Source organism: Excalfactoria chinensis, chromosome 6 (assembly GCF_039878825.1).
Source record: "Excalfactoria chinensis isolate bCotChi1 chromosome 6, bCotChi1.hap2, whole genome shotgun sequence".
In the NCBI taxonomy this organism is placed as follows: domain Eukaryota; kingdom Metazoa; phylum Chordata; class Aves; order Galliformes; family Phasianidae; genus Excalfactoria; species Excalfactoria chinensis.
The window spans coordinates 9,739,155-9,754,819 of NC_092830.1; the positions used below are offsets into that span (position 1 = coordinate 9,739,155).

At 41.1% G+C, this 15,665-nt stretch overlaps 1 long non-coding RNA gene across 3 annotated transcripts; it reads left to right on the forward strand.

Moving 5' to 3' along the window:
- The first annotated feature begins 2,754 nt into the window (after positions 1–2,754).
- Positions 2,755–12,805, forward strand: LOC140253748 (uncharacterized). 3 transcript variants are annotated; one of them, XR_011903976.1, is made up of 3 exons: positions 2,755–2,868; positions 5,987–6,110; positions 11,946–12,805. It is a non-coding gene; the product is annotated as an uncharacterized lncRNA (long non-coding RNA). The 3 variants fall into 3 exon arrangements; XR_011903977.1 differs by lacking the exon at positions 11,946–12,805 and adding an exon at positions 11,016–11,934; XR_011903978.1 differs by lacking the exons at positions 2,755–2,868; positions 11,946–12,805 and adding exons at positions 2,873–2,988; positions 11,016–11,934.
- The last annotated feature ends 2,860 nt before the right edge of the window (positions 12,806–15,665 follow it).

The window sequence follows — 15,665 nt, forward strand, 5'->3', positions numbered from 1 at the left end:
AATACTGTTTTTGTAATTCCTACAGAGTCTTCAGAGTAAATCCCCACAGAGACTACAGTCATGTAACATTTACATAGGGTGGAAAAAATAACATCCCAGGAGCTAGAGTGCATTCATTATACTCTCTATTCAGTACTGTGCGAGTAGGCTGTAAAGCTGGGCATATCACAGAGAGGGTTTTGTTAGGAGTCTTCACTGAATGTTTCCTTCCTGAAGTTAATTGTGCTGCATGGTGTCCCTTAGCTGCCTCCATTCATATTGATGGAAAACACTCAATGTGGACAGAGACTGACTTTACTTCTTTGGATCAGTTGGAGCAGGGCTGTTTTAATTGGCAAATGTGGGGACAGTTTGTACCTTAGGTCTCCAGCTGTTTGAGCACAAGTTTTTTCTACATTCTTTGAAGGACTGAGTTTATTAATGGCATTACTGGAGTTTATTTTTACTTCTGTAGTTACTAACTTGCTATTGTTTGGGATTTATTTTTACCTTTTTAAAGACCGGCTGGCAGCTCACATACTGTTGAGATTTGAAGCTTCTGATATCAGGTGTCTGACAGAAAGGAGAGGTATTAAGAAGTTCCAGTTGGTGGATTCTTAACGTTGTGTCATAGTTAATGAAGTAGTTAGCTTTGAGGGTTCTTTTCCTGCAGAGAGAATGATCTGTGAAGATTATTTGCTGGACTTTTGTTGATCCAGATGGTTATTCCAGAGTTATGTTATCTCAGTAGCTTCCAGCAGTTTGTCTTTAAGTGAGAGTTCACTTACTCTCATTTTAGCTGACATTACTGGCTTTGAAGCTATATCTAGGATGTGGTCTGCTTAAAACACAGAATGTATTCTCACTTCAGTAAGAGCAACCCATTTTTCAGTGCTGTCTGCAGTGCAGTCCTGCAAGTTATTGAATTATGCAGGCTGTTAATTTCTGCTGTAGGGCAGCCTCTGTGAAGAGCAGAACTAGGAACCTACGATACAGCGTCACCTTTTGGAGGTGAAAAGGAATGGCAGTCTGAAACTACAGGATCTCTTCAGAGGTAAAACAAGGGTAGGGATGTTTATGCAGGCTCCTCCGTGAGCATGTTCTGCTGTTACTGTGAGGGAGCTCATTTCTGTCTTAGGTACTTTAAAATGTCAGTGTTTGCTGGAACTGCTTTATGTACGTATGCTTTCATATACTATGTGTTGTGAATGATCTGATTGAGTTGCATTTTATCTTGTTCTGTTGTCACAGTGAAAGAAAGGATACAGAATCTGATGGATTTTAGTCTTTTGGCGGCTCATCCAGAGACCTTTAGAAAGAAGTTACAGGAAGTCCCAGCTGATGTGGGTGGATGTAGAACCGAGCTGTACACCCGGTACATTTTTATTTTTGCTGGCACACTCTAATTGAGCGGGTATGAAGCTTCGGAGGAGGGTTTTAGCCGTTATGTGGCTCACTTGTTCCTTATTCTAGGTAGGTCTCTCGGCATGGTGAGCCCTTTCATCTGCCTGGCTTTGCAATAGCCTGAAGCAATGTGTAATCCCTCTCTCCTTTGCTTTTTGAGGTGTATGCTTGTAGCAGGCCTACTTCAACCAGCTCTGATGTCTGAGTAGGGATGTTTTGTGGTTCTTGTTTCGCTAATAGTCTTGTTTTGTGTGGGAGGGTTTATTTGGCTGATTCAAGGTGTTTCTGCAGTTTTAGGTTCCTTTCACTGGTGCATATGTTGTTGAAAATGAGCTGGTTTCTGTCATCTTTAAACTTCCTAATTGGCATTTATTCCACAAACCCTTCGTTTTTTTCCAGAATATACTGTGAGACTTTTTTTCTTTTAGGTCCCTTTAAGATGTTTACTTGGGTCGTCATGCTGTTTTCCGGGTATTTTTGGTGTATAATAAAAGCTTGAAAATGTTTGTTAAGCAGGTGGCTTTAATGCTTTTCAAATGGAATGCATGTTTTTGAGGAAACAAAAGCTAAGAGATTAAGGAGTATCAAGAGAGATGTGTTGGGTATTTAGGTTGGATTATGGATCATTATTTTCAGTGATATCTAAGGATTTACTTTTTTTTTTTTTAATTGAGTACACGGGGATAATTAGTGAAAATGAATAATCATTGAGTGTGATATTTGCCTTGGTTTCATCATAAATTGGTGAAGCGTTACAAAACACCGTGCGCCAAAATGCATGCCCTGAATGCCAGTGCTTTCTTTGCAGGGTGCTGACTCTTCTAACGAGGAGAGTTAATTGTGCATGACACCTTCTCCCTAGAAAATAAGTTTCTGTAATGTATGGTTATCTATTTAAAGTAGTACTGTCCATCACTACTAACTTGGCCTAGATAAAAGCTACACATTGTGAATCAGAGTCTAAAATCAATACCAGCTCTGATGGGTACTGACTTATTTGGGTACGGAATGCTGCTATGGTCCCACAGACAGGAAGTGCTAGAGGAAATGTGGAGCTGATTCCAAGGGTTTTGGTGTGAGATGTGAACTAGGTGTAGTTGCATCATAACTGATCAGTTTAAGACTGGTGTTTTTCCCTTCGAGTGTAATGCAGTTGTCCAAAATTACCAACCTTCTTCTGGGTACGTCCACAAGAAGTTGCTTTCCGTGAAGGACTCGGCTCATTGACTGTACTGGGCATCTCCATATGGGAGCAGTTGTTTCATTGACTAGATTAAAGGAGTACAGTGACTTCTTAGAGGAGGGAGGCACTCTGAAGGTGCAGTTCTCCGTACTGCCGAGAGATGGTAGTACGATTTGTATTCCGAGCAGCCCAGCCACACAGCAATTGCTGTACATCCTCTCAGCGGATCAGCTTAGTGACATCAGAAACCTCGGTAGCTTGGAATCCCCAGTTAGATTTCTTACCTCAAACTGTTTCTCCAGGTAAGTGCTGTTATGTTCCCTCTTAGGCAGCTTACTGGTGGTAGTGAGATGTCTAACACCCCTAAACCCTATTATGTGCTTGAGGAAGCAGCAAGTGACCGCCCATGGAAGATTGCATAGGTGAGTGGAGATGGATCTGACTTCATGCTGAGCTGACCAAATGTTTATTAACTTATTCTAAATGTCATGTTCTAAAAGTCATGTAAGCATGTCACCTTATGCTGTGCTTAAGCTGATGATTCATGCTGTGACAACTGATACGGCATGAGAACTTGTTATGTTTCTTTTTTTATGTTTTTGTTAATTTCTAGCTTCATTTCATTATCATCTTCTGTTGTGGTATTGACGTCTCAAGTTATCCATCGTGCTGTCTCTGTACTATATGCTATTTGAAGTTCAAGGTATTATGTAGGAAAATGCCTCTACTGCATGAATGTAGGCATCAGCTTAACTCTTTAGAACCTGATCATGGTGTCTTTCTATTTAGTTGTTTTTCTTCTGAGTGTGCTGTCTTACCTATGACACTACACAGTTGCTTCAGTAAGACAGTGTATAATTATTTTGCTGTTTGGATATGGGATTTATTCAGAAGAGGAAGAAAAACTCTCATTTAGTTTTTATTTTAAAAAGAAAGAGGTAGTTTGTAATGTGCTGTGCTTGTTGCCTTTGTAATCTTGGTTCTCTGGATAGCACGTGAAACCTCCCAGGTAGATAAATCTTTTGCGGGGGCCTGGGCTTAGGGTATGTTCCAGCCATTTGAGACAGCTGCTGCTTTTTCTGTGTCCCCCTGGACTTGGTTCTCCATTATCTGCTTGGGGAAGAGATATGCCAATCGACTTCTGCCTTCAGGTAGCGTGAGTTGTTCTTGTCCACGAGACAGGATTGTGAAGGCTGTGTGGTTTAGAGAAATGCTTCCTGCCTCTGTGGCCCATCAATGGTGAATGCCCCTTTGTTCAGTGCATGAGGATCTTAGGTAAGCTGTTGGGAAATAGTCTGTAGACAGGCTGCTTTGTCTTGTTTGTCTTTTGAGTATGTCAAGAGAGAGAAATCGGTGCCCTTGTATTAATGCATGTTATGTTAATAGATGTTGAGATCGACAGGTCTGAAGAGAGCTATCTTCTGAGTCACAGCTATCACCTCCAAGGTAGAGCTGTCCTCAGTTTACTGTCTTTGTTTCAACTGGGCTGTAATTGCTTTATTCTGAGTGTGTGGCATATGGGTTTAATTTTTTCTCAAGAAGAAAAATCATGTTGATAACTCTATTATTAATTAATAAAATGATATTTTATTATTGAAGGTGTTGTAAAGCAGTGTTGTACAGAGTTGAGACTGTTCTCAGCTAAGTGTGCAAGGAGCTGGGAGGTAGCAGAGTTAGGAGAGTGGCCTGAATCTGACCTATGGGGGGTGGGTGTTCATCTGTCTTCTGTTCCAGGTTTAGCTGGAGCATTGGTCAGGAGGTGGTGAGCAATTACTTGTGCATCACCAGTTGTTTATATCCATTTATGTATATAAGCTTATAATTCATATCCTTTTCTCTATTTTAGTAAATAGGCTTATATCAACCTATGTGTTGTTATATAATTTACCCCCAATTCTCTTCCCATGCTACTGTAGTTAGTGACTGTGTGGTGCATTCCCACCTGTGAGGTTAAACCTCAGCACTTGCCCAGCAATTTTCTTCCATCTGAAGTTGCTCATTTTTGTGTAAATGGCTTGTTCTGATGTTTAACTACTTGTGACTTTTCTTGCCTGTTAAGAGCCTACTCACAGGTGTGGCTGGCAGGGAGGCACAGTGCCAACCTGTTTCTCAGGGCTCACTAACCATCTATAACTGTGACCACTGCTTTGTGTCTTTGCCAGCCGTGTACTTCACAGAATCACAGAATTGTAGGGGTTGGAAGGGACCAGGTTGCACAGGTAGGAGTCCAAGTGGGACTGAATATCTCCAGAGAAAGAGACTCCACAACCACATTGGGCAGCCTGTTCCAGTGCACCGTCACACTCACTGTAAGGAAGTTCTTGCGCACGTTTGTGTGGATCTTCCTATGTTCCATAGTATGTTCATTTCCCCTTGTCATGTCTCCACACACCACTGAAGAGAGACTGGCCTTGCTGCTATGGCCCCTGTACCTCAGATACTTAAATACCTGAATTAGATCCCCTCTGTTGTCTTTTCTCAAGGCTAAACAGACTGTTTTCTTAGCCTTTCTTCATAGGGCAGATGCCCCAGTCCCTTCACCATCTTTGTGGCCCTCTGCTGGATTTTTTCCAAGAGGTCCCTGTATTTTTTTTTTGGACTAGGGAGCCCAGAACTGGACACAGTAGTGCAGCTGAATCCTTACTGGGGCTGAGTAAAGGATCACCTTGTTCAGTTTGTTCAATTGCTGACTAAAAAGGGGAGACCATGCCAGCCCACACAGCCACAATATTGGGGCCCTCATCTTCCTGTCTCCTAGTCTGGCTCTGATATGTTTGCTTGCCCTGCCATGGTTGCGGATAGGTTTGTTTCCTTTGAGCTGAGGTTGAAGCTGTGTAGACAGCATTTTGCCTTGTCTGTTTTTGCTCTGTTGCACACCTTGCCTCACTGACTCCCATAGCTTCTTTCAGACACTTGAGGTTTTATGTGGCACTGTTATCTAATGTGGAGTGAGCGGCACTGCAGCTGTTAGCTCTGTTTTGAGCAGAGGAGATGTACTGAAATTCTTGTTGCTGGAAAAATAAATTGATTCAAATCCTCTCAGCTTTAGTATGTAGTTTTGATTGCTGCTCTGTTCAATAACATCACCTGAATACCCTCCTTCCTCCTCACTTCCCTCTTAGTAACACTTTCTCTGAGGGAAAACCAACTGTCTGTGGTTTCCACAGTAACTGCTCCCAGGTGATATGGGTGCCTCCAGGGGAAGTGAAGGGATTAGTAGTAAGAGGCATACACAGCTGTCGCTGAAACTCTGCAGCAACAGCTGTGCCTGGGTGGGTTTAAGTACTAAGTGAGAATTTCCTTCTTTTATTAACTAGTCTTTGATTTCTTTCAGAAAAGTAAGGTAAGGACATAATTCCTTCTGGGGAGGGGTGTTCTTTACTAATTTGTCAGTTAATATTATGTTCTTTTTGGGTACAGGCACGTGTTGCTTGGCCAAAATTGTAATTGTTGATCAGGATGTTTTGACAAGGAATCAGCTCGAGTCTTCAGGTTTGTTAGCTGATGGAAGAGGAAGCCAGTTCTGCAGTGTCACTGAAGGCAGGTATGGGTTTGCATTTCTGAAATCCTTTTGAGTGTTATTTAACTAATGGTGTTAATTTTATTTTCAAGAGCAACTCGACATTTCAATGAATGTGGCCATAGCTACACCTTGACATGCTGACTTCATCATGTTTGTCCTGTCATCTCTGCTGCTCTATGGGATATGCAGGCTGTTGAGGTTATTAAATCTGGCAGCTGTGTTGTGCACGTGTAGGAAGCAAGTAGATCCCAGCATATAGGGAATGAGTAGCTTTTGCTTCTAGGAGGCTTAAAAGACTGACTAAAAAGCTTTCTCCTTAGTGTCTTAACCTGTTGCTGGAACAGTGCAGTTGACCTGCAGAACAACACTCTGACTAACAAGAGTCAGAATGGAAGGTAGTTCATTTAAGGTATATGCACCTGAATGATGTGGAGTTTCCCCTACACTACCCCAGCTTTGCAACTAGTGTCCCTCAAGCAGTGATATTTATACCATGCAAAATGCACACTCATGATTACCCAAAGTAGGTATTGCTAAACCATTTTACACAGTGGGTTGTCCTATGCTAACTAATACCTTGAATGTTTTCTTGCTTTTCACTCCTTCTTGGACATGCACAATGTATAGTCAAGTCAGTTTGAACGAGTTTTCTTTTACGGTGATTGATCCAGTTTCTTATCTGAAGGTTTCAGATCTGCAATTCCAGGAGCTTATTCCTTTGAAATGTGCTATGGATAAGCCAAAGCCTTGCCCCCATTCTATCAGACTCCTCCCAAGTCCTGCCTATTCCTACTAAGTTTCTCCCCAAACACGGTTAACTGGTGACTGCCATTAAGTGACTAGAGAGATTTGCTTGCTGAAAGGAATGGATGCAACATGTTTGTAGTACTACTACTTATATTGAATGCTTCTTTTACTCAGGTTGTGTTGTGTTTGGTCTGAAGGTATTTCTTAGTACTTCAGCTTCATTTTGCATATGTGTACCTTGAAATGCTTGTCTTCGTTGCAAAGCAAAAGCTATTTCTGTACTTCTTTCTGTTCTGGCCCTTTTTCCTCATGCACAGTCAGAATTCCTCAGTTTCCTTCAAATTTATCTGTAAAAGTGTTCCTTTCTGATGTGAGCTGTAGAGCTAATCTTCCAGCCAGCTGCTGAGGTGAGTGGTGAGCTTTTGGGATGGGGTGCCACAGAAATGTTCATAGGCTAAAACATCACACAACAAATGCACAGTGCATAGGTAGAGGGCTGTTTGCTGGCAGGCTTCAGCTGAAGGCAGTTAATCAACTTTTTGCCTTGATTGAACTTTGGAAGCTGCTGCCTGTATATATAAAATAAAAACAGAGGATGCTTATATGTCCTCAATTAATTCCAGAGGTGCTGAGGTATGGATGAACACTGTCAGAGCTGTTTTGTTGATGGTTTGCTCTGGAGCATCCAGGCAAGCATTATTAGGACTTATACTTTTCCACTTTGCATCACATACTGCTTTTCTTCCCTCATCTCACCTGCAGCGTTAACTGTTTTTGATTAGGACTTACCTGTGCACGCTGATGTGCTGAAGGCTATGGGGGAGGGACTTCTTTAAGGGTGTGCAGTAGCAGGATGGAAGAAAATAGCTTTAAACTGGAAAAGGGTATATTTGAACTAGAAATCGGAAAGAAATGTTTTACTGTGAGGGCGGTGAGATGCTGGAACGTGTTGCTCATTGAGGTTATGAATCCCTCCCCCCCTTCCCAAGCATTCAAAGCCAGGCTGGATGAGGCATGAAGCAACTTTGTCTAGAGGGAGGTGTCCCTGCTGACAGCAGGGCAATTGCAACTAGGTGATCTTCTAAATGTTCCTTTCAACCCAAATGATTTAGTGATTCCACGAGTATTCTTAATGTTCATCCACACCTGTGGGAACTTTTAAGACCTTTAATTGCCCTTTTTTCAAGTCTATTTTGTTAGTTATTAAATCCATCTCTAGGTTAGTCATGTTGTTGTTATCCACTTGGTTAAATAAAATGAAAACCATGGTATGCAATGCAGCCTCTTTAAATACAGGGAACTGAACAATTACTGTAGTCAAATCTCCCTTGAACACCAGAAGCAGAAGTCTCCTGTTGTAAATGCGTTGCTGTTAGCCTTACTCACTGTATTGCATTTGGGAAAGCAACTGTGGAGCACGCTGTAGGTTCAAAATTCACCCCTAAGGAAGAGTGGATGTTTTTCAACCGGGGGGTTAAGAGGTCAATTGTGTAGGGTGGGCAGCCTACAGTGTAGTGGCAACACAGGTGAAGGCAGAAAGCCAAGGGACTGCGGCCCTTCTTCCTTAACTGTGGCAGAGGGATTTACGGTGGCTGAGCAGTCTTAGGGCCTGTGTTGCTTTAATTGTGTTTAATAGGATCCACTGTGGCTTTATATTTCTCTCTCCTGTTTTAGATACCTTGCCTTTCAGCTTGCTGGAAATTTTGAACGGAACGGGCATCAGCAATATACACAGTTGTATTGGCTCTGTTGTTTTCCCATGCTGGCAAGATGATCTCTTGGCTTCCAGCGGCAAGCCCTATGCTTTCTTCTAATTGCAATAGCTTGTTTATGGGATTTAGCTGTCAATGTTGCTGTGCTGTTTTGATAGTGTAGGAAGAGTATTGTGGTGGCTGTCAGTTATTTCCGCTTACCTCTGATGGCTCCCAGCGCATGTAACTGACTAGCACGGAACCTGTTAAGCTTCAAGGCTGGCACTGCAATTTCCCTTATAGGCTGCTCTTGAGGCTAGTTTTCTTCCTGGCCTCCTCTTCTTTGCCCAGTGTCTTCAGTAGATGCTTTACCTACTGCTCCTTCAGGTCTAGTATAATGTCCCTGTTACAGATTCCCATGACAAAGCCAGACAAAGTCTAGTGTGATACATAAAGGGATAGATTGATTCAATTAAGCAAGGTGGTGCAATGAGCAAAACAGTGCTGGGTGCTGAGGGCAGTCTACACTCCACCAAGGTGCCAAGGTCGCAACTTGAACAAAGGATCAGTTCTGCAGTTACACAGTTCTTATCTCTTGCGTACGTTCCAGTCATTCTTGTGGCTGCACAGGTTATTGCTGGGGTCCTATGTTGTTGTGTGGAGGGGTGCACTTTCTTGTCTCCTGATGATTCTGGGGATGAAATTCAGCAATCTTTTCTGTTATTCTCTGGTTATTTTCTAGCAGCTTATGTGCCCTGGCAATGTGTATGTTGCAGTGCATGCAGCTTCTTAGTTTCCCTCGTTTACAACACAATTTATATTTTACAACACTGTTTACATTCCAGGACACCTGAGAAAGCACCATTGAGTTTCGATTTGACTAACAAACTGAACCCATACCTATCATAGTCCCAGTCTACTCGAATTCAGGTGCTGTTTGTTATAGCCTTACTGTGGCATGTGAGCCTGCAGGCAAAACTCCTACTTAATTCTGTGTTTCCCTAATCAAAGCAGCAGAGCTGGTTACTTAAGGGCTGAAAATGGACTGTGAGATTTGTTATGATTTTTCCTGTGTGTCACTAGATTTCTGCTTAGTTGGTATGCTCCATAGCCAAGCAGGGCCTTTGGCCTCCTTTACAATTAGGTTGTGAACATGTAAAAGCAAGTAGACAGCAAACTGTTGTGATTAGTGTTAACTCGAACACTGCAGCATCTGACTTCTCAGTTCACAATGGTTTTGAGACAGTGTTTTTGGGTTTCACTGTCTTAAGGAATTTTATTCATTTTCTCTGTTTTCCTGGTACCCTCTTAGTTTTTCTGTGATTGAGGCTCGACTCTCACATGGATTTTTGGGATCCAGGAATACACCAGGATAGTTCCTTGGTTCCCAATAGCTATAGAGAATGTAATGTCTTTTATGCTCCAATTGACGGACTGGAATACGTGAGCCATAATTAGTGCATCTCTGGCAATAGGAGTAGGAAGACTTGATGTGTGGGTAGGGTGATCAGGGGAAAATTCTCGAATATGTGCTTAAGTACCTAAATCCCTAATCCTTGGCTAGAATTATTTTGAATTTAAACCTCCTTCAAAGTCCTGCACACCCTGCAGGGTTTTCACTCTACTTTTCATTGTCTCTTAGCTGAATGCCCCTCAGTGTATGTCCCAATTTGCAGCTCATTCCAGTACAGAGCATCTAGCTCCTCACTTTCTACTGTTCATCCCCCTTCTGCCTCAGCAACATAGTTGACAACCTATCCAACTTTGTGCTACAGCTCCTCCTTTCCTGGTAAGTAACTCCCAGAACCTCTCCTCCTGCACCTCTTCACCCCATGACAGACAAAATGCTTCTTGTGCTTGCCTCCTAGCCCTTTAAAAACTCCCCCAAACCCTTCTGCTCTCTAATGTACTCCACTCCTGCATTCAATCTTTTCTACTACATTCTAGTATATGCAGCTGGACAAACAGGAGGCCTTTCCCCCAGAGAATTTCAAGTTCCTCAGTGCAGGAATCTCAACGTATGTCCCTTTTCTCCTTCTCTTTGTGCTTCAAGGCAGCAAAGCAGGTTAAGTCAGGCTAGGCGTATACTAGCCCTTTGTGCGCTGTGAGAACGGATTGCTCCAGGCTAGGTCTGGAAGAACACTAAGGCTAGCAATACTTCAGTGTGGTACTTTTTAAATACATTGTAGCTACTCTTATTTCTCTTGCCAATTAAGCTGTACAGGATTCCTCACCTTATGAAGCAAGTTCAGCCCTATGAGAGCTTTAGAACTGTTAGGTGTTTATCCATGTGTTATTTACGGTCACATGTTAACATCTGTCTGTTAGATGAAATGTGCTTTCAAACCAAAGGGATTTGGATGGGTTATTTCTGGTTCGGCACTTTTGATGAATGCAATCTTATGGAGCAAGTGTTATTACACCAGTGTATAGTTGCCTGCACCACCACTGTAGAGTTGTGCTGCTTCTCTCTTTTTCCCTGGGACAGCCAGGAGATACTGCAACCTGAAGTGAAGACATCACCGGCCTTGGGCTTTCTTTAAGACATGGAGCTTGCAATGAATTAATTTTGGATGAACTGTTTATTTGCTCTGTGTGGAAGAGGAGTGACAGCGCATTACCAAGCAGAATACCGACAGCACTGAAACAGTTTTCCCCACTGAAGAATAGGAGCAGGCAGTGAAGGACTACTGTAGTGCATTCTCTTCACAGATTACCAACAGGCAACTAGATGCCTTTCTAGAAGGGATCGGTCTTCCAGGGTCAGGTCTATGGGTCACAAGTGAGTATGTTGATATTAAATACATGTGAAGTGTGGTCAGCATAAATGAATACCAACTTGGCACCTGAACCTAGATCCGAGCTATTTCACTTGCTGTTTTTAAAATGCTGCTGGTAGAATAATTTTACAGTTTTACCCGAGGTTTGCATTTGTTAATTTCATTCTGGAACTTGTTAATTCACGTGCTATCTTGTACCAGTCAGTCACCATCCTACTGCTTCTGTTTCCAAGATGTCTCGGTTTTCTTATGGTATTGATATGTTGATTCCCTTCAAATCTTCTTCCATTCTGTCCCAGAGACCTTTGCTGAACAAAGAGCCTGGGGGGTGATTCCAGTCCTTACCGATATCTCTTCAGGCACATCCTTAGATATGTCACTACTTGTATATTTGTACAGTGTGTACTAGAATATATTAAAACACATGTTGTTGCTAGTTGATATCTATATACTGTTAATTTATTAACTTCTCCTCTTTAGATCCTTTATTACTCAGACCTTATTTGTCCAGCACCAAAAATTGGTAGTTTGATTTCAGACAGCTGGACAGACAGGAGCTGCATCCTTTGTACCTATGACTTCTACCTAATAACTACAAATTTCTTTACTTATATGTTCTTACTTTGTTCTAAATGCAGAAACAACTTTTGATTCCCACGCTATGGCAGCTCCTGTTCTGTTTCTGAGTGTTTGCAAGCTGTGACTGGGTCAGATCAGAAGTAAATCTTGCTTAACCTCTTGATCTATGAGATGTACTGTGCCAGGATGATACAGCTTTTTAGGTATTGCATTCACTGCTGGAAAGAGTGACAAATTCGTGGAAGATAAACCTATTGAAGACCATTAACTATAGAGAAACCACCTTTACCAGAACTGGAATCGCACATAGCTGAAGATGTAGGAGCCCTCTGGGGAGTGCCATTATTTGCCTGATAAAAGGGTATGCTCTTCTGCAGGCATCTACCATCAGCCGCCGTTCAAATTACAGGACTTTCATTTGTCTTTAAAGGAAAGAATGTTACAGGGAAGAGGGTGAGGAGCCGAGCTGTGGTCCCCTCGTTCAGTGGGTCTTGAGGGCAGAAAAGGCCAATTAGGAGTGTTCCTCTGTTGAATGCTCATTCTGTTAATTCTTGAGCACTAAGCGTTGGTGCGTGCTTTTTGTACTAACTGTAACTAACAGGGGGCAACCAGGTTTTGTGTAATTCCTAAATATAATAAAATATTTTACATATAATTAATATATAATAAAAAAAATAAAAACACAACTACTGATTGGATTGTAGGTCTCTGTACATGCCCATCATGGAATTCATGGTGCGTTTTCTAGTTCTTCATTGATATTTCCTGGTAGATATATGATGCTGGTTTGGTGGTGATTTCTTAATCTGTTGCCATATTGTTGTAGAGGATTGTACTTCAAAAGAGCTGTGATCTACAAATAACCTTTTCTCAAAGAAGTGTTCATTGTTTTCTTTTTACTTTGTAATGTGAACCCAGTGTCCAGTAATTTTCACCATTTATTAAAGAAAAAATACACCAGAATGGCCTTTATTCTTCCTGCAGTCTCACACTTCCAGCTGTCCCCAGCTGTAAACTGGAGCCTGATGAGCTCTTAGTTGCCTGGTGTGCAATGTGAGAGAAATCAGAAACTCTCTCTGCTAACTTTCCTCTGCTTATGTTACATTGTTGCAGCTCCATCTTCCCACACCTTTAATTTTCTGTCTGCTGCTTTAATTTTAGTTTGTTGTTATTAGTAGTGTTGAACTGCTATCTAGCTGCATCAATATAGAGTTTTCCTAAATGAGCATGAATTGCTTTGTTTGCCTGATGCTTATTCTGCAATGAGAATGCCCCGATGCTTACATGTTATCTTAGAAAACAGTTAGGAGAGGATGAAAAAGATTTGTCCAAATGCTATTAGAAGGTGATGGGGCTTTCTTATTTCTTAAGTTAGGGTCTGAAGATGATGTGTTTTTTACCTCCATTGTGTTTCTCTTATCTTTTTAGCCATGGTTAAAATAACTTCTAGTGTTATTGCCTCAACTTATCACACACTGTGCAATATTGACTGGAGATGGATTTGAGTGCTGATGTACAGTGAGCTTGTAACTTGAATTGAGCATTACAGCGATGTTTGCCATGTATTTGGCCTAAGTTTTAACTTGTCATTTCTTGTAGGTGTGGATGTCTTTTAGCCTCTCTGGAATACTCAAAATACTGAAATCAAGAACTACAAGTATGTAAGGTTAATACGTAAGAGTACAAGGCTGTCTATATGAATTCCCAAAGTTTAGCCAACCCAGTATCCAGTGTGTAACAGCAGCCTGCAGAAAATGCTTAGGAAGCATCGAACAAGATGCACTTATGGTGTACATTTCACTGGGTATCCTTCTGTCCTTCAGAAAGCTGCAGTTGAGTGCCTGCCTCAACCACAGGTAGCTCTGTGTTTAGCAGCCTTTGTGTGTAGATGATAGGATTGTTTCAACATCTCTAAGATGAACTGGACACAAAATCCTGTGGCAAAGCAATTGCAAACTGTTTGAAGATATGAAGATGCGTTTCTTAAGTTCACTTTGTGTTTTCTATCTAATGTCTCTGTGGAGAACATCGCTTAGTTCTTAAATAGGAAAAAAGCTATGAATTATTCCCTTGTCTGTATAGCAACCAGAATTAGTCATTCTCATGGTAGAAGAGCCAAGAGAAAATAAAGCTTGCTCACTGAGTGTTGCTTGTGTATTGGATAAGAGTGTGATTACACATATCTGGGACTTAGTCCTGCCTATGGGAGGCATTTCTGTTTCTAGGTAACGTTTACAAATGGAACAGATATTTTTACTGTGGTGGTCTATTTCAGGGAGAAAAATTCAATGAAAATAAATACTTCAAAAAATTAAAATTGAGCTTTATCTTGTATTTGAGACCTAAATTAGTATTCTAATCACCTTTCTCTTCCAGAGCAGAATACTATGATTCAGATTAAGCAGTTGTATATGACTTTTCATATATTGAAGCTAGAAACAGCATGTAAAACTTACCTTAGATCTGAATCTAATAGATTTTTACTGTGTGGTTTATAATTGTTTTGCTTTACACTCCAGTCCTTGGCATCTCCTGTGTTACATTTACATAGTTGTCAGAGGGATTTTTTTTTTCTATTTAGTATTGTTCTGATACTTCCTGTGTAGTTCACTGGTGGAGGTTAAAACTTTGTTAAGTTTTATATAAGAAACATAAGTTTTATATATGGACATAAGAACAATGTCCATAATTCATTCAACATTAAGAATTATTGAGAGCTCTGTGTTGTTACCACTTGTCTGTTCTGGAACCAATGGCAAAACATCTGCCAAGAGGCACTCAGTTTAATAGGTGCGCAGTGCTAAGCAGGTAGTGCATCAAGCTACTAATGTACTGTCCATGTTATGAGGATGTCAGCATGGGCCTGTGTCCCCAGTCATTCATTTCTTGCATGCATGCGAAGACACCGTATAGAAAGTGAATGGCTGTCTTGTGTGCTCAGCATTTTCTTTATTTTTTTTAACAACTTTTTTCTGCATGCAAATATCTATAAAATTGAAGCTTTCTTGAAAGTGTATTAGAGTGATGAAATAACTGTAAAAGAATAGGACAGGACTTGAAATTCCAGATACCTCCTATGACTTTATTGGAAGTACATTAAGTTAATTGATGGCTTGGTCTTAAAAAATAAAATTGTTCTTGTTCATAGCTACTTAAATCTGCAAATTGAAGGTATCTATCTCAAATATGTTCTGTTGCAAAGTTTACATTCACGTTAATCTACATGTGAACTGTGAAAACAGGACTGCCCTGAAAGTAATGGCTTCCTCCCAGGTTGCATTTAATGTTTCTGAGGTCAAACAGATCCTTTTTGATTTTTCAGTAGCAGCTATGTATCCAGTATTTTGCACTGTATTTCTGTATGTCTCTTGTAATAAAGTCTTCATGAGTTGGAATACTCTATGCTCATATTCAGTCAATTTCAGCTTGAAGAAAATCTGTCTATGCAAACTCCAATACGGGACTGATTCACAATAATCTACTTTTAACAACCTGAATAATGCTATGATTCCTACTGTTCAGGTATTACTGCTAAAGCTTAGAAGGTTTCTCTGCATTGTAGTCCTTATCAACCAATTTGTGTCATTACATATTAGTAAACTGGTTGGGAACTGTTATGTTGTGGATACCCATCAGCAGCACGCACCACCACTTGCCCAGGTAGAGCAGACATCGCCGCTAGTCAAATGTGTAAGACTGAGACATGCTGGACCCTGTAGCACTTGCCTTTACCAAAGTAATTTTGGATGCAGCAGTGATAGTTATGGGCCTACTGGATT